This window comes from Crocodylus porosus, unplaced genomic scaffold (assembly GCF_001723895.1).
Source record: "Crocodylus porosus isolate Cpor-Errol unplaced genomic scaffold, CroPor_comp1, whole genome shotgun sequence".
Taxonomy (NCBI): domain Eukaryota; kingdom Metazoa; phylum Chordata; order Crocodylia; family Crocodylidae; genus Crocodylus; species Crocodylus porosus.
The window spans coordinates 12554059-12572034 of NW_017728947.1; the positions used below are offsets into that span (position 1 = coordinate 12554059).

General features: G+C 40.0%; 1 protein-coding gene across 3 annotated transcripts in view; it reads left to right on the forward strand.

Annotated features, from left to right (window-relative positions):
• TUB (tubby bipartite transcription factor) overlaps nucleotides 1-17976 on the forward strand; it is a 307786-nt gene that overhangs the window by 175065 nt on the left and 114745 nt on the right. The gene's annotated exons all lie outside the window — the stretch shown is intronic.

Sequence of the window (17976 nt, forward strand, 5' to 3'; positions counted from 1 at the left end):
AGAACGTTGTACTGCACATTGTGCCCTGAAATTCAACTTGATATAAGCTGATTGCTATCTGGTTCTGCATTTGTTGTTATGGTTGTACAGTGATGGTACCTAGAGATCCCAATCCAGAGTGGTCCCTATTGTGCCAGTTATATAGCCACAGTCTTTCCTCATCTAAGAGTACATCCTAGGCAGTGGTACTCCAAATGCTGAGGAGAGAAGCATATACAAAGAGACAGAGTACCCTGTCCATGGACTAGCTTCTAGGAGAACCTAGCTGTCCTGAACTGAAGCTTATTATTATTATTATTATTACACTGTCTCCCTGTTTACCTCCTTATTTAATGTTTTGCATAAAATGATTTTGGATTGGGTGGAGGGACTGGTGTTTTATTTAATCTTTATTAATACACATCATATTCTAAGAACGAAAGGGCTGGGCAGCTCAGAGAAGAGCGTCAGAAAATGGGAAAAATAACTTGTGAGCATATTGGGGGGGATAGCGGGGAATCTCTTTGTTTCATTGAAAAATATTGAAACTTTGAATTTTTTTTTTTGACTAGCCATAGTCAAGGGTTTGGAAATGAAATAGAGAAAGATGCATCTCCCTCTGTCCCTGGTTAAAATTCAGCTCAGGTCACCAGTGAATGAATATCATTTCCCCTGATGAATGGTGATCAGCTAGAGTTAAATGGGAGTCCAGCCTCCATCTAGTTATTTAACTGAACATGGGTTCATATCATAGTTTCTAGGGTTGGAAGGGACCTGAACAGATCATCAACTCTGACCCCCTGCCCTGGGCAGGAACGAGTGCTGGGATCATAATACCCCAGCCAGATATCTATCCATCCTCATCTAAGCTGTCATTGCTATTAACACTAGTTGGCAATTTCTGCATTTGAGCCACGAAGGCAAAACAGCGCAGAGAAAAGGCAAGACTGTCCACTAAGGGGTAATTGCTCTGAAATTGTGCTGTGACTGGAAAGTTACGTAGGGAAGTCTACTCATGATGTCTTCTATGGGCCACGACCTTCACTCACTAGGGTATCAATTTAGCATCTAAAGTAGAAATAATAAAAACAATTCCTAGGGATTTTTTTCTGTCTAATTTGCAGTTAAAATGAAATGTTATATAGTGACTTTTCAAAAATATGGACAATTCTTCAGCAAATTCTGTAAGACAAACACGTTTGACTGTTTCCTGAACTTGGTTATTTTTAAATTTTAGAATGAAAAGTTGGTGCTTGCTCCATGATCCCCTAGTTTGATGAAATGGTCCTTGAAACTTTTTAACATAATCATGCTTTCTTTTCTCAAATGCCTTCCCATTAGAATAACTTTTGATTTATTCTCAGGATTTTTTTAAAGTACTTCGTTCGATTGTTCCCATAGCCATTGTATAGTTCATGCCTTAGCCATACATGACCCTGAATTAATTAATTACATCCTGTGATACATATAGATCTGACTGTGATTCTGTATACAGCGTAATTAATTTACAAACAAAAATCATAATATTCAAGTAATGTTTGATAGCTGAAATCTATGTGTGTGTGTGATGGAAACAGATTTCTTATTAATGGGGTGCTTGCTGTTAGGAGCAAGTCTCATAAAAAAGCAGGCAAGAAGACAGCCAAGGGAGATAAAGCAGGGTCTGGCTGACATGTAAAATGTGGTCTGGTAGTTAGAGCATCTTGCTCGGAAGCAGGGAATGCAGATTCAAACCCTTCTTGAGTTGAAGAAGATACCTAGAATCTCAATCTCAGCTCTCTGGGAAAGTGCCCCTACCATGGTAGAACCTTCCTTTTCTGACCTGTAATGGCTGCTAGGCATGGTTTTTCTGTGACTAAAATTTCCACATCATATGTGTTTTTGGGTAATATTGTTTTGCTGCAGGCCTACCATCAGGCCCACTGCAGCCCTGTCGAGCATGTTTTATTGGGACATGCATGCTTGCATGACCAGAGCTAAATTGCAAAATGTATATGAATGTCAAAAAAACTGCACTTAACACATCCTTGTATGTGCTGTTCAGGCATGTCAAGTGAAATAGGATTTAGTTCAAACTGATTTACTCAAGGACATGTAGGGATATCACTGGCGAAACAAGGAACTGAGACTGGGTTTAAAGTTTCCGGCTAGCACCGTTTACCACTGTTCTCTCTGTGTGTCATTAATTTATCTCAACATAATATGAAATACAACAGCATTCAGTGCCATTTAAAAATGAGAAGCTGGCAAATAAGAAAAATGTGTTTATATCCACCCTCTGCTGTTATTTCACGCGTTGTATGTCCTTGTGTGCTCTATCTGTGACTCACTTCTAATTAACTATAATAATGTGTGCTTTAATGTACAGTAGCCTATTTTACTGAGCATTAGAGCTTCATGGCAAAAACTGTGCTAATATGCAGTAACATTAGGCTATTGCACATTAAGTGTCACTAAAAAACCATGTGCTTTTACTACAACACGTTGGGGCAGCCTAATGTGCATTTAGTTAGTACCTCACCTTAGAGGTACTAAATTTAATATGGAGTAGCAAAAGCACATTAATGAGCATGTAGATGCACCCACTGATGATTTGTATATAGTCCATTGTCCTACTGAAATGTAGCTTTTTGACTCTGTCATTATTATGGCTTTTTCCATCTTGCTGATATAAACACATTTTATGGGTAGTTCCTCTGACTTGAAGCTAATGGATGATCTAAATACAACTCTATAGTCTTGACTCTGATCTCCCTTTCTTATTTTTCCCCTTGTCTCTGACACACTGTCCTCTTCCATGTCCATTTTCCTATTACCCTTTTGTGAACTTTTCCCATGTGTCCTGTACTGGTTGTGTTCTGTTTCTCCTTGGTTTCATTTCTTTTTGTGATTTCTAGTTTTCTATTGAGGTTTATGTAAAGGAAATGCCTTATTGTTATCTAGGCTGTGAGTTAAATCAGAATGCATGCTGTGAGGTATAAAAAGGACTCTCCCTAGATCTCAGAGCCAGAGCACCCAAAGAGCTTTTTTTTGCCACTCCAGTACAATGTAGTGTCATTTGCTAACAGGTTCAAACAAGGACTGTATCTGATGGAGCACAGTAGTTACAACAATTGAAAAGTTTGGCTCCACCTTCTTATTTTAATTAAGGTGTGAACTGGTAATAGTAAACACTGGTGGGCTACAAGAATCTGTCAGTGGTCCCTGTAGAAGATGCAGGATTTGAAAAAGAAGACGAAAGAAATCTGGGTCTCAGTAGGTTTGTTTAAATTGAGGAGTCAGTGTGATGGAGCAGAGTAGAGAATTTCATATACCACAGGCATCAGTGAAGGTCTGGTCTGTGCCAGATTTCTACTGTGAACACTTAAACTCAGTTAATTATGCTCACGGCATGGATGTTCTAAATGTGTCAACACTTTGGGATTAGGCCGGATTCAAAGCCTGTTAACATGAGCCTTTGTGATGATGTTAGCAGGCTTTGGAACAAACTCTTAATAAATGTAACCAAATTATTTTTCTGCTACAACCCATCCATGTCCAAATGAATTCCATTTTCCCCACCAGTCCCCAACCTCAAGATTATCTCTTGCTTATTTTTCCAGCCGAAGAACTCCAAAGTTCATCTTTGCTTCCCTCCCCTCCCCCCCCAAGACTGGGTTGCTTCAGAATCCTTAGAAATCCCTTCCGCAGAATTAAAGAACATATTTTCCCCCAAGAGAATTACTATTACTACAATTACTTCCAAATAAAGCACATTAAGATCCTTGCAGCATTGTAGGAATTTTTCTAAGGGTGCACTCTCTTCAGCTGTGCAAATCAGATCAGGATTTGACGCTTTTACCCATGTGCATGTCTATAGTGTCAAAGAAATATTGAATTCATTTTCTGGTTTAAATTATTCCGTGACAGTATTTAGTGGGTGGATTTGGAAGTATCCCTGTAAGTGAAGCCTCCAGTTTGCTGCCAAATAGACATACAGTAGCTGGTGATGCCTAAGGTTGTGATGCCTCTAAAGAACGTACAGTAACCCTACACCTGTAGTTTGGGGTTTATTTTGAAGTTATGAACAGCAATATGCACTTCATACATACTGAATATAGAACATGTGCATGTACCTCATACATAATTAGCTATACAGTTCCCTAGACAGAAATCCTTACTCATAGTGTCAAACCACTGCTTTTATTTATATGAATAAAATTAGCAAGGTTTAATTTAGAGACAGTGAGAGAAAGAAAGGCTTAGTGGACAAAGTGTCTTGGAGAGTCATAGGTGTCTTGAAAGAGTCAAAGGAAAGGTTTCTGAATTAGGTCAGAAAGGAAGGGGCTTCCTGGAGAGAATCTGGAATAGTTTAGGAGAAACTGGGTGAAGCCTAAAGATAAGTGAGTGGATAGTGATAGAGAGTGGCATTCTAGCTAAAGAGAAATTATAAGATTCTGTGTAGCTTTTGTCATGAACATCTCTACAGAAACTGCTTTGGAGTAGTCTTGTGTTTGTGCAATTATTTAAAAATATAGACTATATGTTATACCCACACATAAACTCATTTTCATAATTTGATTTTCTTTTCTTGCTTTCAGTTCTTTTCCTCCTAAAACTGCATGAGAATTGTTGATTTACTTTTTTTTCTGTCATGCAAGCAAATATAATTTCCTTTGAAAAATTCTAACATTTAAATGGAAATCACATATTAATGTATATTTTATGTGTGGGGTTTTTTTTAAACCAGGGTTCTTTCAAAGTCTGAATATATGTTTTGCTTAGTAATTAATTGGTGCTTAAGTATTTATCATTTTATGGCTAGAGGGGAAGTTTTAAAAGCTTATTTTCCTGTTTGTGTGCCAAGAAAGATATTTTGCAAATAATATTTACTCTAACTTTTTACAGAGTAGGAGCAAATGAGAATGATTTGATTTGATTTCTGCTTTTGGAAAAAGAAAATGTGCTTGAATCACTTGAGGGAAAATTTTGCTTGTTACCTGCCACAAACTAATAGTTGAATTACTGATGCTTCAGTAAGGGGGCACTCTTCTCTTTGAATTGGTATTAATCTGAGTACAGTGTTACAGATTACTGTGCTACAGGTATTAACATGATACTTTGTAGAGGATGCATTCCCTTCCCTGGCCTTGTTGTTCCAATATAGTGACAGTCATGTCCTCTAGATCATGACTGCCTCCCTGCCTCCATGACCATGATCCTCCCTGCTAGTCCCTGGACTGGCACTCTGTCCCCTGTCTTTCACACTGTGGTCAGTCAAACCCAGCAGTTTGGTAACATAAATGGCTTAGAGTAGGGGTGTCAAAACAGACCACCTGCAGAGATGCTACATGTGGCCTGCCAGGGAATTTGGGGACATGGCAAGAAGGGGTAGGGCATGCTACAGAATATGGTCCCTGTTGGATGTGGTTGTCACAAGCAGGGGCAAGTGAAGGCTATGATAACATCAGGCTATGGTATTGAGGAATACGGTGTACGTGATATGTTGTCAGCTTGGCCTTTTATTGATAAAAATGGACAGTTAACAGAGTGCTGGGCATATGGAACTCCTAATGCTTGCATTCACCATTAGTTGACGTGCTTTAGTGAAATAATTAGAGAGCACTGATTTCAGTTGCACATGTTGAAGATGACGCTATTGCCAGTATTTCATAGGAGCACAAGACTGGAAAGAGCTTCCTGAGCCATCAAGTCCAGTCCCTTGTGTTCTCAGTCAACTCCACATGCAACTACAAGGCACAAAACCTGAAACACCCAACAAGATGCTGTAGGTAAAAGCAGGGGAGATGAGGCCTGTGCTAATGCCCTGCCACTGCAGTGACCTAGAGAAGTAATTGGTTAATGCTGGCAGGCATTTAGTCATAGGTGACCCATAGTGGGCAAATAGACACATAGGGGGTGCATGGGCTGCCTGTGGACAGTCACCGCTTGGCCTGCCCTCATTACCGATGCCTGCATTGCCACCTGCAGGAGGTCACTGTGCCCACCCCCACAGCTTCAGGAGGCACGTGTTCCCTATCCATTTAGTTAATTCCATTTGTAAATGTTACATTTACATTTATGGAACAAAGGTTCCATTTGTAAATGAGGAACCATTTTACTAGTTATCTTAGCAATAAAATGGTGTGCATTATTCTCTTTGGTCTTCAAGCAAAAACTTAAGTGGCAGAAGGATGGTTTGTGGGTAGGACACTGAACTGGAACTTAGGAGACCACTACTTAGTTTCCAGTTTAGCCACAAACTTCCAAAATAACTGAGAGCAAATCACTTAATCTACTTTGCACCTCAGTTCATCATCTAAAGCTGAGAAAGTGTTTTTCTATGTCATCTAAAGACATAACTTCAAAATTGTGTTATATATCCTGTGTTATATATGCTATATAGCTCAAATATGCTAAACCCATTTGCCTGTTTTAGTAAGTGACTTTGGCTCCAGTGTGAACACAACCAAAGTTAGGTAAATGTGTTTTTTTTAACTTGTACATAGAACTCAACCACATTTAAATTTGATTGCAACTATATGCTGAAGTATTATGGACTATGTAATTGTTTCAAAATCTGCAGGTCATTTTTTTCCTAATTCATTTCATTCTTTCACTAATTATATTCACTGTGAAAAGAAATACAAAGGGCATAAAATGTGAAGATCATTATATGATGTTCCAGGCTAACACCTATTGCAAAATGTCTTTAGATACACCTACAGGTTCTGTGGGGAACACTTTAATTTTCAGGTTCATCGGTAAGAGAGGTCAACAGCTTTTAAAGGCACACAGTCATATAATCAAGTTTGAAACATCTGTGGATTTGAAACTTAAACAAAGCTGTCTAGAAATGCCTTCCAGTTTTGAGAGCTTGCCTAGTTCACTGGCATTCAACATGAATATGTGGGGATAGGTTCTCAGCCAGTGTAGACTGGCATATCTCTATTCACATCAATGGAACTGTTCTGATTTATACCAACTGCAGATCTGGCCTATGTGGCTTTCTAAGGAGCAACAGTTCTAAAGGATCTAATCACATTTCTACTATTCCTGATGTACTGTAACAGTGCACACAATCGCCTACTCAAATCATTGCACCAGATGAAGGATTTTTTTTAAGTATATTTGCTTTTGTAGAATTCTCTTCTTTCAAGGCCAACAGACAAAACATATGCTGCCATTTACTAACTCATGAGAAATCTCTGAAGGCTTCTAGCAGTTTAAGGTTAGAAAATCCTGTGTTTATCTTTAGTAAATTAAAAGAAACTTCAATTTTTAGAATCACTTTTTTTTCTTAGTCTCAGATTACAGGGAAACTGTCCTAATCTACATAACCCTTCTTTTAAGATGGAGTGAGGGATAAAGATGATACCTATGTGGTGCTAAATGATGGCAAAGCAGTGGTGCTCAGTACAGTAAAAATGGTGTTTTTACCAAAGAAAATTTACAAAGTGCAGATCTGAGATTGAAGTATATCCTTAATTTAAGAGGGAAAAGCAAAAGATATGGTTAAAATTGTCAAAGGCATCAGGGGATATTCTATTTGCCATGAATCTAGAGAGCCCAGTGGGCCTTATTCATGGCCAGTAGGTAAGAGAACGCTAGGTTTTCACAACATTTTTTTTTACTGTATATATTACATAAATGTAGCTCTTGCTAACAGCAATGAAATGGTAGAAACGAAACTCATTCAAAAAAGAAGTTCAAAAAGTAAGCATGAGGGCAAGAAGGGAACAGTAAGAAGGCAAAATTACCTATGTAAAACCTGTTTAATTAGAAGACTAAATGGCCTGAACAAACCTCATAAAATAAATTATATAATTTTTTGGCAGAATAGGATACGATTAGTCCCTTTTTTTTTTTTTAAGCACTGTACCACAGCATAATTTACTCCTATATGTAAACAGCTAATTATTTTAAATGTGCAGGATGTAAGAGCTGAATGGAATGGGGTAGAAAAGGGAACTTTGTTCTACAATAGATGTCTCTTTCAACAATCTCATTAGTCAGAGGGAATAGAGGTTGAAGGGGTTGCAGTTCCATAGATGACATGCATTCAACTGATGAAACTTCTCCCTCACTGTTCAGGAGGAGATCAATAGCTTTGTTAAGTACTCTGGTGGTACAGGTCAGTATGTCTTTTTGCAAGAGGTTCTGACAGGTTTTAATGCTGTAGGTCATTGCCATTTCTAATGGCAAATAAGAATAAAAAGAATTATTTATCCAGAATATTTTATGGGAGGTGCTGAATTTTGTGTATTTCCAGATTGAACTAAAACTAAATGGGCTTTTATACACATGCTTCAGCAGCAAGGGGGACGCTTTAATTAGAGTGGCTCTGAGAGCCACTCTAATTAAAATGCCCAAAGTGTCTCATGTATCACAGCATCCCGTGCTGAAAAATGGCAGTGGGGACACTTTATCTAAAGCTCATTGAACGAGCTTTAACATGCCCCCACTGCCAATTTGAAGTGTGGAGACACTGATACATGAGACGCTAGAGGCTGCTGGAGTGTGATAATTACCATGCTCCAACAGACTTGATTAATTAATTGCAGTGCATTGGAGCAGCCTTGCTGTTTGTGTATAGGTGCAATAGCATGAGTCAAGTAAAAATAAGGAAACATTGACTTACTGGTGGTAAAATCTATGGCTTCTGTTACTCAAAGCTGTACAAGACTTTGGGTAATAGAAACTTGGTGGGATTTGCTGAATGAGCTTTTTCCCTTATGCTTTAAAAGCTTAACTTTGGCAATACATATTTCTTTTATTGAAGTATATAGGTAAACATACGGGTTTGTCAGCTTTGATTTCTATTACCAAAACACTAGTATTAAATAGACACAACCTCAGTGAAGGTAACCAGGTTTGGACTGAAGCAGTTAAAGTGAATTTGGCTTTCTCTAAGTATTTGGACAATCCTGTTCTGATACTATTCTAGTATATTACTGATTGATATCTGTGCTTTCTAGCATCACCATAAAGAAATAGAAATTTATTTATTGGCATGATGATAGAATAAAGGCAAAGAAAAGTGGCCCTTTGTCCATCTATCCATGAAAGTTCAGCCAAGTAAAAACTGCAATAAATCTTTTATATCCCCTTCCCTGAGCTTCATTTTTGCTGCACAGTTCTTTTACCACAGTAGAAAACTGAGATAACACAAGTGCTGGATTTTCAGATGACTAGAAAAAGAGGCTTAGGAATAGATTTAGATCGGATTTTCCTTCCTCATTTCTTTGAACGGAAAGAGGTCATTTGGTGCAAGCATTTTGGATCCTCATCTAAAGCTCAGTCAGTGGAATTCTGTCATGTTGCTAGACTGACTGAAGTCTTTATTGCTGAAATATACCATTTGGCACTTTTATTTGTTTGGGTTAAAAAATGTCTTAGCTTTTGATTTAATGTATATTTTGATGCCCGTGTCGTCATCCCTGGAATTTCTTTCAATGTATTCTACAATTCAATGGGGGGAAGAAAAGTACCCTCTAGTGTCATCTCACCATATGAAACCTGATTATTTTGCAGGAGTACATTAAAAAACAAAACAAAACCCCCAAAACCCTAATTGGCAGTTCTGCCCACAAAAATGGTTCCAGCTTCATACAAAAAGTTCACAAGCTTTGTTATAGGAACTCACTTGGGTTTGTAACAAAATCCTAGAACCAACTAAGGTTTATTTAGTTTAGGGTTTTGTTGCAAATGTTTGGTATGGCTGTACTTAAAATCCAAGACCTTGATTTTTAGGGATATTATAGTGGAAAATCTAATACAACCCTAGCTATAACTATGTCTGTGCAAATATTGCAGTACTTTTCAGCATTTAGCTTTATGTGATTTCAGTATACAATACTGTATTAATAACATTGGCCTCTAATTCTATTTTCATGTGGTTTTTTTATTTTTTTAAAAATGCATACATCTAACAAACTAAGAAATCCAGATAATCTAAACTTTTCTGCTTAAGTCTCTTGTATTCCTGGTATGGTATGATTTTTTTAAATGATGAATAAAAATATTTTTCATGGCATGACCAGACTATTTCTTATAACGCCAAACTCTTAGTTACTGTCCTTTATAAAAAAAACAAAAAACCCTTAAAGGTAAAGACCATATCAAAGTCTTGGCTGTCTTTGAAACCCTTCAGAATTGTGCCATACACTTAATGGGACAAAGAGTAGGATTATGTCTTAAGTCAAAAAAAAATCAATGAGTGGATCATTTGCTCTCTTTTTTTTCATAACTGAATGTCACCAAAATTAAGAAAATGCAGTAAAATGACAGTGGGTTTTAATGCACAGATTGCCCCTATAAACTAAGAGCAGTAAGGGGTATAGATGGCGTGGTGCATCACAACACATTTTCTTCAGGTAAAAAGAAACTAGAAGATTGATGAATAGATTAAGGGCCTAGGGCTATATTATTCAGTTTAAGATAGAAGTAAGAATCAGTTTACTGGAATGAGTTGAAAACAGTCTGCAGAGCTGTGAAATAGGAACTATATTACCAGGAGTAGCTAACAGACAATAGAGTTGCAGAAAAAAGGATAGCTTGATTAGTGGAACACCAAGACCATTAAAAACGGGAGAGGGCCATTAATACCAGTGGAATGAAGAGTTTAGAAGGAATCCGGTACATTGTAATAAGCCATGAATTCAGTTGACTTCCTCAGTGCTGCCTGATAAAAAAAAAAATGCTGCTGCCACTGCTAATTGGTTTTAACTTTGGGTGAAACAAGAATCAAAGTGGGGTGCAAATGTACCAGTGTATCTTCTCCCCACTCTCCAGCCTCCCCATCCACCCCATGCTTCCAGACCATACTGATTTGAGGACATCTATATCCTTAAGAGACTGACTGAGGAATGTCATTACTATTAGACGAGGAACAACAAAGAAGCAGATAGCTCAAAGAAGAAGAATTAATGACTACAGATAGAATACAAATCTATGAATAAACCACTTACATCCTTCCTACTGATTTTCAAATTAGTGCAGATATTTAATGCCTGTTTAATGGATTAAGTCATCTATGGATTGGTAGACCTTCCTTCATACTTCATTGCAAATGTTAGGTATTTTAATTATTAATCCATACTTAACATAGAGTCTCTACCAATTCCTTATTCTATAGCTCACTTACTTTGTTCCTATTTCCTTTCAACACACAGAGGTTTCATACTTTGATGTTATACACTTTATATGTTTGCTGCCAGAAGGCTTTCTGTAACAAATTCAGGTGTTTTCAACTGTTAGATGAAGTGGTATTATATTATTCTTTAACTCAGTCATAAAAATTATTTGCAGGACACTTATCCCACAAGGATGACAAAACAGAAATACTGTATTTTCTGGTGTATAAGACATTGTTTTTCCCCTGGTGAAGGAAATCTAAAAGTAATGTAAGCCTTATATACCACAGCCAAAAAATAACCAAAATTGTAATAAAAATTGACCAAAATTCAGTCAACCTCATTCTGCAATTTCATTCTTTTTGGAGGTATGTGCATATGCATGTTAAACACTGAAAAATACAGCAAATACTCAAGTGGCATATTCATACATATATATATATATATATATAAAACACACAAACACTTCTTTGTGGAAAACAGTTTTGCAGTGAAAGTGGATTTGCATTTACAACACTGGTTTCCATCAATATCTTGATGATGCATGTACTTAATTTAACCTACCAACATTTTCTTTTAAATCTAATAGAAATGTCTTGCTCATCAGCTTGATGTCTGAAACTAATTAAGCATTAAAATTAATTAACTTTTTATATATGCAATACTCTGTACAGCAAGATGATATGGCATTCTCATGACACAGCTGCTTCATGACATTAAAGTGTTACTTTTTATATACAAGTGTCTTGTCCTGGCTTTTATAGTAACTCAGGAGACTGAGGGAAAGAGTGCAGTCCAAAATGAGCTGCAGAAAACTGACAGAAGGCTGAGTGTTTATGCATACTCAAGGACTGCTCTTATTTACCTCTGTATATTTTATACCCTTCTGTATGCTACCACACAACCTTTCAGGCATCCTCTAGTGAGGACTGTTCTTTCAGCTCTACACTTTCATTCAGGGCCAGCTTTGGTATCTCTGCATACCACTATTCAAAATCAGGTCCAAATGAAGTCTAAGACTGGGCACTGCACTGAGGATTAACATTTCTTGGCTGCACTGCCTCGTGAAGGTGGCTAGTAAGGTTCAGCAACCCTGCTTCTGCTCACCTACCCCACTCCAGAAACAAGCACCAGGTTATGGCAGGTATTGACAGCGTGGAAGAGCCAAAGGGTGGAGAGCACAAAGTTAAATGTGGCAAAGTGGGAGGACAATCTAAGGCCCCTGACAGACTGTACACCAAAGATGCAATTAGCTGGTTAATCATGACTTAAGTACTGACCCAGCCATAGGTTCATTCAATTAATGGCATGATAAAATGAGGTATCATATACAAAGTTATTATACAAAATATGTGCAATAAATTTGTGGCTGGTTCCCATCCTGCCTTAATTGATTGTGTGGCCACTGCCTAGCTTCTGGAGCACACTGGAGCCTTTCAGGACTCCTGTGTGTCCTCTTCAGAGGCTGGGACTGTGCTTCGGGTGATCAGAGCTCCCAGCTGTGGGCGTGTAGGGAGCCAAGCTTGCTACTTGGTGGTGCAGGTATGGTGGGATCTGACATGGGATCCCACAAGCATGCTCTCTGTCATGCACATATGAAGTGGCAGGAAGTGTGATGGTTGGGATCCTGCTTCAGATCCCATTCACACATTTACTTCAATGTCTGCCTGGGGCCTAAGTGTGTGAGAGCTAGGAAAGGAGGAAGCAGGAGCAGAGGAGAAAAAGATGAAGAAAATAGGGGAAAAAACAAAACAAAACCCCAAACCCAAATGGAAAGCATAGAAAATATAGGAGCTAGTAAAAAAAGAACCTTTTCCTTTTTTCCTTCCCGTATATCTAACAATCTCTCCTCCCCTCCATTGAAACTGTACCCTCTTTAAAACCCTGTTCTCCATGACGTCTGCCCCAGGATCTCACCTTGAAAATCTAAATACCCTATGTACTTTTTATTTTTAAACATTTAAGACTATTAAACTATGACAAATACTTCCAGCAATTCAAACAGCTTAAATATTCCGAGGAATATTTTCATGTTTGTGAATGAATTTCTGTACACTTTTGTACTTCTACTGAGACCATCACAAATCCTGGGATCCTTCATTAGAATACCTGTTGTTCTTGATATGGTATATATATTTTATGGTGTGTGTATATATGTGTATGTGCACACTGATGGGTGCACTGAAAACGTGTCAGTACAAGCCTAATCTTCATAATAAAATTAGGGCTTTCAAGTATGAATGAAGGCATGGCCAACTTTTCTAGGCACTGTTGTTATGAGACATAGAGGGTGTATCTACCCAAGGGTGTGTCTACACATTAGACTAATCTAATGCGCAGTAAAGTGTCCCTTGTCTACACAAGCATAGCAATTACTGTGCAGTATATTAGCCTAATGTGCTGTTTTCTAGTACCTTATCTACAGCACATTTGACGCCGACTGGGAGCAAATTGCTTCTGATCAGCCTAGGCAGTAGGGAACCACAGGGGGTGGGGAGAGCTGTTTGCTTAGTGGGATGCTGCCTCAGCCATGTGGAGACTGGGACTGATCTCATGATCTCCCCCCAGCTAGGATGGAACTGAGCTAGGACAGCTTCCCTCTGGAGCTTGGAGCTAAGCCTCCATGCCCCTTGCCATCGCAGGGCTAGCACTCAGGGAAGCCTGGAGTTCCCCCTGGTTGCTGCAGGGTGACAGAGCAGGGCAGGAGCAGGCCTGGATTGGCTCAATTTGCTCCTGATGGGGGCATGCATGTAGATATGCACCGGGAACACTTTAATGAGCCTGAATTTTCTGCACAGAAAATTCAGGTGCATTAATTGCATGTGCAGATGCACCCAGAGAGGTTTTTTTTCAGGGGTGGTATCTTGCTGCTGTCACTTTTCATATATAGGTGACTGGGGTATGCATGTCATGGGACCTGGACGCTAGCAAGCGGTCTTCCAGATTCCAAAAGTGATGCAGAAAAAACAGCTCAAATCCATGTCCTTTGGCGAAAGCTCAGAAAGGTTTTTTGTCCTTGGGCAGTACATCAGTTGGTCTGATTAATAGTCAGTCCAACTTAGTGTAGCTTGCCCTTGACAGGTAGCAGCAACACAGTACACAAGACAGGTCTTGCAGCCTGTTTTCATATTTGAGTGCCCCTTGTCTTGTACCAATTCTTTTCTCTCTCTCTGTCATGTTCATCTCTACATGCCTTTTGGAAAGTTTACACACCTACACTTCAGTTCTTGTTATCTCTGCCTTATTAGTGAGTTCTTACTTTTCACATTTGTCCTTGAGTTTCTCAGCTGCTGTTTTCTTACTGTCTCTTTTGAATCAGTGTCTTTTGGCTCATTAGTGTGTGTTAATTTTTTTTCATATCAGGTCATCCTGCAGTCATGAGGCCTGTTTCTCCCAAGCTCCTTCGGTTATACTAACCGGTACTGCTACAGGCCCTACTTTGCTGGATCGACCCTGAGATCTATTTAGTCCAGTATCTTTTGTCAGACAGTGGCCACTGCCAGATACCCCAGAGGAAGATGCAGTAGGTAAACGAGAGAGTTTGCTCCTCTACTAGGTCTCAGTTGATTTTTGATAGAAATTCACTTCAACCCTGAGATATGAGATTTAATAACAGTTCAGTAATTTTCCATCTTTATTATGACCTTGACTTTTGTTATATAAACATCCAGTCTGTTTTTTAAATCTGCTAAGTTCTTGACCTCAGCCACATTCTCTGGCATTAAATGCCATCTTCTTTCTGTGAAAACATATTTCCTGTTACCAGTTTGTAAATTGTCACATTTTAACAGCACTGAATGACTATTTTTATAAAAGAACAAAAACTTCTACTCTGCTGTTCTGATCTACTGTACTTCTCTATACTATTTACTATTATCTATTTTTTTCATACTCTCTCTTATTCATCTCTTTTTAAAGGTAAACTGTTTTTCTCATTCTCTTTTTATATGTGATTTTTTCCCCCCTTAATCATATTGACCTACTAGGAGCTGTCTCTAGTTTTGCGATATTCATGGTCAGATGTGATGACCAGTACCAGCCTTCCAGATGTGGCCACATAGTATATTTATATAATTGAACTGTATTTTCTGTAAATGTGTATGTGTTTTATTGAGGGCTAAACTACTACAGTTTAGCTTTCATATACTGCGGAGTGGAAACATGAGGACAGGCAGTCACCCTAGAGCAGTAAAGTTTTCCCCCTCTCCACTCTTATCTTAAGATAATCTGTTCTTGTGCCCATGCCCTATATATATCTGTGAGGAAAGATGCCATTAAGGAATTAGGTTCAATTCCCAGCTTCACTACAGCCCTGCATAACCTTGGACAAATAGCTTACTTTTTCTGTGTCTCAGTACCTTACAAGCAAAACTGGGACAATGGTGCTCTTCTTGGCAAGTGGCTTTGAGATCAATTGATGGAAAGGGCTATGTAAATGATAAGTGGTCATCATGCTATGATGGGCATGTGCTAAACATCATCAAATTCTGAATGATGTGGTTTTTTTTGTGGGGGCCATAGCAGAGCCAGCCATGGCATTTTTGGATGGGACTGGCAAAAAATATTGTTGCTCCCCAAATGAAAAGGATGATGTTCACCATGATTAAAACATAAATCACAGGGCCAGCCTGAGGACTGGGAAATAGGTTAATGAGCTGGTTCTTCACACTTCTGTACCATTACTTATATACTTTGTTTTTTATCGTGTTATCCTTTATTTCTTGCCATTCATGCCAGCTTTGATTCTGTGTTTACCTCAGTGCTTGCTTTCATGGTGTGTCATTCTGCATGCAGAGTCTTTCCTTAACTGATTCATATGGATCCCTTCCTGCCTTCAGATCTTTTCTCCGTACATACTACTATATTGATGCCTACATGATATTAGTTGATTACCATTAGCTAAGTAGGTAATATTTTAAGAAAATATCTCTTATTGTTAATTTGTTGCTCCTGTCCTCCTGGCCAAGATTCTCACCGTATAAAATGAGCATGCTCTCAGCCTGTTGCTGCAGAAGTGAAGCTCAGCTACATGCTGGAATCTGCACCTACTTGCCAGCAAGCAAAAGTTTGAAAGGGACATTTGTCCAAACAAGCGGAGGGTTCTGAGATGGCTGCTGCATTCCCAAGCCCTGAAAGATGGTTTACATTCTAGTGAGATTAAGGACTTGTATAATATTTCAGAAACACTAACTACAATGCTTAATGCTTTTGTTATTGTTTCTGTGAGGTAGGCAGCAGTATTCTTATTTTACAGCTGTGGAAATTTGGCAAGTTGCACCTAACCATAAGATTCCCCACCTAGGCTAAGTAGAAAAAGCATGATTTTTTTCAGTGGGGTTGAGGGCCAGTGCATGCTGTCTAATGTAATGTGCTCTGCTCAGTGTTCCCCCCTTGGCACATTAGTTGTTAACCTATGACCTCAACTTCCATCCCTGTTTTCATTATTATTTGTCCCAAGTACTCAGTAACATATCATTAGTGGCTCCTGGTGCTAAAGGGGGCTTATAGTTTCCTTGGAGGGCCTGGGACTGTGACTCTCCTTGATGTGTCAAAAGTCCAGTGTTACATAGTCTCACACCTTTTTTGTTATGCACTTCACATCTGTGGCCCCACCAAGTCCTAGGACCTCCGGGTTAACCTCCTTCTGGCCCTGGTTAACCTGGCTGTATATCTGACCACGAAGGAGGCTGTGGCCAGAAAGGTCCCCAGGGACTGTGGGCCGGGGCTGTTCTTCTTTCCCATGTGCAATCCCGTCTCTGGGCAGAGTATCACTCAGCAGCATCCACTGGTTTGTTGGACTCGTGCTGTCTGGTGTGCGCTGCTTGGTGTCCCCCCTTGGCACACTAGTTATTAACCTTTGACCATCACTCCTGTCCCTGTTTTGCTGTCATTTGTCCCAAGCAACCTGTTGCTGCCTTCTCAGTAACCTCCCTGGTTAAAGGAGGCTAATAGTTAACTTGGTGGGCCTGGTTGTCTAGGTCCATGATCCTGTAAGGCAGCAAACAGGCCTGTGTCACTTAGCCCTGCACCTTTTTGTTATGCACTTCCCATCCACAGCCCTACCAAGCCCCAGGACCTCCTGGTCAATCTCCTCCCGGCTCTGGCCTAGCCAGCCAGCTATTGGACCAGGAAGGAGGCTCTGGCTGGGGCAAACCTGGGCATGTGGGGCCATCTTCCTATCACTCCTGCACTTGCATCTCCTGGAAGTGTTTCACCGGTTGGCATTCACAGGCTCCCTTGACTCATTCAGGGGACAGTGGGCGCTGGCCAGTGTGCTCTGCTCAGTGTCCCCTTCTGAATTCCTTGTTCTTAACCTATGACTTCGCTCCTTTCCCTGTTTTCTTTTTATTTGTGTCAGATCATCAGCTGGTGCATCCCCGGTAGCCTCCCTTATTAAGGGGGTCCGTGGGCAAGGGGTAGCAGGTTGGGACTGGCCATCGATGTTTCCAAATGGGTCCTAGTACAAAAAAGGTTGCAAACTGCTGGGCTGCGGCCTAGGAAGTTGGAGCCAGGAGGCCCAGGTGGAGGCCAAGCTGGAGGAGGCCGAGATGCCCCTATTAAGGGAGGCTACTGGGGACACACTAGCTGATGACTCGGTGCCACAGGCAGCGATGGATGACTTCCAAGCAGGAGCTGGACTTATTAAAGGAGGCGTCTGGTCTGGCAACGGGCCTGCACCCGTGATCTTTAGGCACATCAAACAGGCCTGCGTCTGGCAGGGGCAGGGCTTGAACTACAGGGCAGCTCGGGCAGGCCGCGCAGGGGGCGGGAAGGGAGAGGGGAGCAGGGTTGTTTCTCCCACGCTGCCTCTCTCCCGCCTTGCAGGCGCCGCGCACGCCCCCCGCCACCCTAGGGCGCGCCGCGCACCCGGGCGCCGCCGGCC